This window comes from Episyrphus balteatus, chromosome 3 (genome assembly GCF_945859705.1).
Source record: "Episyrphus balteatus chromosome 3, idEpiBalt1.1, whole genome shotgun sequence".
NCBI lineage: Eukaryota > Metazoa > Arthropoda > Insecta > Diptera > Syrphidae > Episyrphus > Episyrphus balteatus.
Genome location: NC_079136.1, coordinates 97,722,291 through 97,726,708, shown reverse-complemented (window position 1 = coordinate 97,726,708; position 4,418 = coordinate 97,722,291). Strand labels below are relative to the sequence as shown.

At 31.5% G+C, this 4,418-nt stretch overlaps 1 long non-coding RNA gene across 2 annotated transcripts; it reads left to right on the top strand.

The window, feature by feature from the left end:
* The first annotated feature begins 225 nt into the window (after positions 1 to 225).
* On the top strand, positions 226 to 1,322 carry LOC129916817 (uncharacterized). Of its 2 annotated transcripts, XR_008772553.1 has the most exons (5): positions 226 to 270; positions 334 to 432; positions 489 to 651; positions 785 to 968; positions 1,067 to 1,322. It is a non-coding gene; the product is annotated as an uncharacterized LOC129916817 (long non-coding RNA). The 2 variants fall into 2 exon arrangements; XR_008772552.1 differs by having other exon boundaries at positions 238 to 432; positions 1,067 to 1,320.
* Positions 1,323 to 4,418: the final 3,096 nt, after the last annotated feature.

The window sequence follows — 4,418 nt, the reverse complement described above, 5'->3', positions numbered from 1 at the left end:
TGCGAAATTAAATTAATTATTTTTTTTATCTTATATACAAAGCTTGAATATTCTTAGCAAATTTTACCATAACCTCAAGTAGGTAGGTACGACCCATTCCTAACTGGGAATTTCCACGCAAATTGACCACTTATTGGAAAAATATATAAAGTGGACGTTTAAGAAATTAAATGATGATTAATACTTACACTTTTACTTTGTTTCAATAATTTCATTAAAGAAATTTTGATATTCCCAGTCAAAAAGTTCAAAATTTAAGGAGTTTTTTTAGTAAATTGAAATTTTAAATTTTTTAAATTTAACATCACAAAAATTTAATTCATCACTATCTAGTTTATGTTATGGTCGATTTTAAAACGTAATCAGTAGAACTTTTCGTTATAGAACTTTGCGATAAAATAACTTTTGCCAAGTGGGCTGTTATTTTTAAACGTGAGTGTTTTATAAAGTATTGTTTGTTTATCGATGATGGTGTGTTATGTTTTTAGGCTTTGGTCTGACCTATCCGTCCAGCAGCAGCAGCAGCACCAAATTTTGGAGGATACGCGTGTGCAGGTGTAATTTAATGTTTTTGTGTATACGCTCTTCATCTCTGTTTGGGCTTTTGAGAATTTTAGCAGGTCCCTTGGAACAGGGTTCAAAGCAAAACAGGTTAGTTCAAATGAAATAAAGTTTTTGGGGATAAATAATGAAAAATTGCACATCACATCAAGGTAGGTATATGTACACCTTGGGACCTCTATAGCTGATGGTAGGTAACAAGAAGTTGTTTTTTTTTTTTCAGTTTTGTTTTATTTGATAGAGATGGATGTGTGGATGAAGGTGGAGGAGAATGTTCGTCAGTTTGTTCGTTTTTGTGGTTCTTGGTTGCTAATGCCTGTTGCTGCTACTTTCATGCCACAAATCGGACTGCGATGTAGTGGATTAAGGGTCTGGTTTAGTGCGCAGCAGGATGCAAGGTGTTTGGCGTTAGTCTTTTTCTTCTGTTTTCCTTTTTTTTTTCTTAGTGGTTAAAAGGTTTTTATTAATTTCTTTTGTATTGTTTTTTTTTTTTTTTTTATTTTAGGTTTTGCAAGAAATCCTTTCAATTAATTTCGTAATCATGACAATGATTTGCACGCAATAAGGCTTTAAAGAGATTGAACACTTATGTTTTCGGATAGCTGTGGTCATTAAAAGGAAATTGAATTAATTAGAGGAAGTCATTTTGTATTTCTTATCTTAAAGTTAACCGTTTTAAGTAGATATTATTAAAAAAGAACTGAACAAGATTGATTGGAAGCTATATCGTATGGTACCTATCGTTATTTGAAGTAAAGCAATTCACTGGGCAACAAGGGTTTTGTTTAATTAAGTTTGATGAACTTTTTCGAAGGTTTTTGAGGTGATGGGTTTTTGAGATGTTCCCCGTTACAAATTCTAAATTATCTAATTCTTGCTACTCTTCAAGCATTTCCCTGGCTTACAGTAATTTTGTTTCAGAAACGAAATAATACTTTTCTCGAGGTTTTCGGTGTTCTGAACTCGAATCCGAAAACAAAATTTGTCTTTCAGCTGACTTTTTAGAGATATTCTCGTTAAAAAATATCGTTAATCTATATTTGGCTATGTGCTTTCTAAGCATTTCCCTAACTTGCAGTGGTTTTGTTTCTGGAACAAAACAATATTTTTCTAAATGCTTTGGTTGTGTTCAACTGGAATCCAAAATCAGGATTTTTATTTTTTTTTTTTATTTTTCCTGATGAACCATTTCTTCGAAATTTAATCGTAAGACCAAAGGATAATACCGAGGTTATTAGAAATCTATTTTCAAAATGGAGGTCAAAATATGCTTTATACCGAAAAGTACTAAATCTAGATTTATGGAAGAGTTCGTCATAAAACTTCTGCTTATAAAAATTGCACCAGTGTGGTTTCCTCTTTTCTTCTAGACTTGAATTTAAACCTAAATTTCACGCATCAATATGCATTCTTTTAAAAATTCCCTTAAATATTTCCGTTTTGTTCTTTTGAAAAAGTCTTAAATCTTATTATTTACAGTAGGTCTTTGTGCAAAAAAAAATACATAACTCCTTACACACACTTTCCTAGAATGTAATTCTTATGCGATACCTATAATAAATCATTCTTAATCAAACATAGGTGAGAATAATTCTATTGAATGAAAATTATTCTGACGAACCAAAAGACACTAAAGAAAGAATTCCTATACACTTTTTTTTTTTTTTACTGATGAATCAAATCTGAGAGATATGCCACTGGGGAGGACAAGCGAAGACAATCGGTATTGTTCTCGTGCCAAAGACATACATCCGTGTAAAGTCATTTATTCATCAGTCAATGTTAGTAATTGTTTTGCGCAACTGAAAATCAACAAAATGACAGTTGTGTTGTTGGGATGCGTGTGCGTTAAGATTTATTGGGGGATTCTCTCTCTCTCTGGGTTGGATAAATAGATATAGCAAGCAGATATAGGTCTATAAACCTGGGAACAACAAAGCATCATAACAGTCATATCTATCGTTAGTGTCTGGAAGTCATATATTGTATTGATTCCGATGTTAACCAGGAAGACATGACAATTTTTGGTTATGTCATGTTTGCACTTCTTTTATGCGGAAGTGAAAGTAAACGGCTGCCATGAAAATGTGTACAGAAAATATTACGCGCCTTTTTCTTGGTCAATAGTAGGTTGGTATAAGTATAATAAATTGATTGGCATAAGAGTAATGTTTCTAAGAATGATTGTAGTAATTTTTAGAAAAGTCTCTTCTGTTGGGAGATGTTTGTTTAAAAAGACAAAGAAGCAAAAAAAAAGTGCGCCAAACTTATTTCACAGTTCGTTGTTCGGACTTAAGGCCCAACTATAATAGACATATGCGCGCATGGGCTTATGTCAAAACCGAACGAACTGCTTCGTTCTGTTTCTGAAAACATTACGAGTAGCCATAATGAACATACGCGCGCATAGCCTTCTGTCACAATTTTTGTTTTCCATAATTTTTGTAAAAAAACGCGTTGAATTACGCAAACATTTATGTATTTTTAAAACTGTTTTAATTCAATTCACAATTCGTTTATCACATTTTTGTTAAGTGAAAATTAAATGAATTTTTCCATCCCCCTTGCATCCATGTTGTTTTCATTTTATTTTGAGAAATTTACTCATGCCCACGGTTGCCACAATGGTCATTTATGACCAAAATTGTTCATTTTATATTCACTTGGTCATTTGGTCTCTTTTTATTCCATTTGGTAATTTTTTCTGAAGAAATGAACAAAGTATCAGCCTGCACTATCTTTAGTTTCCAGTGGTATTAGATCGCGATCCCACAGCAAATTTTGAGAGTGCAAGTATAACCAAAATGTGAGCATGCAGTATTAAAGCCATTTTCGTATAACGAATTTAAAATTTTAGCAGCTTTAAATCGCGGCCTGTTATGGTTTTCCGGGGGTTCAATAACGTAAGTAGGCTAAATTAACACAAATTCACATTCTGAACATGTATTAAGACTGATGTTTTGTCATCTTCCCAAAACCTGAAAAATTCAATCTTGTCGATGCGACATTCGAAATGAGATAATTTGCGTAATTATCTCATTTGGGCTCTAGTGAAAACAGGCTATTAAACAGCTTATATCTTGAGTTCTATCGATCGCACCGTCAAGATTGATATCTTCAAGCAGAGGATAAATGACAGAGCCTAAGTACGAAATTGTTGAAACCCGATTTCTGTTGGTATTAGAAAAATTTCTCACACTACAGAGTCAAAAATTGGAAATAAATAATAGAAAAGGTGGAACGAAGTCCGCCGGGTCAGCTAGTTCATGTCAATTTATAAAAATCTCATGTCGCATATTGAACTTGCCTCACCTTTTACAATTATAAAACACTTATATTTATTTCTTGTAGTTCGTAATTGAAATGATCCAGTTAATCTTAAAAAAAATTTTAAAAAATGAACAATTAAATTAACTAATTACCATAAAGCTTTTGTTTTTTTTTAATATTTTATTTGGCTTACCTTTCACATTAAAAGCTGCGTTCCTTTGGAAATATTTATCTACTTTTTAGTACTTAAAACTACTTTGATCTACTTTGCTATACTGAAAAAGTAGTTCAAAGCAGCTTTAAGTACTAAAAAGTAGATAAATATTTCCAAAGGAACACAGCTAATAAAACGCTTATTTTACTAAACCGAATGCACAGAATTTGATTTATTTGACATGAAAATAATAAAATATTTTTCGACAAAAAAAAAAACAAATAACATGAAAAAAATTTTGTTCGCAATAATAAAATACTTTATTTTTCGACAAAAAATCGCGATTAAAAAACATTGGTTGAACTTAGAATGTATTAAATTTGAAATTTGGTGTATTGGTTAAAAGTGAATCATAAAAAAATTAAAAAAAAAA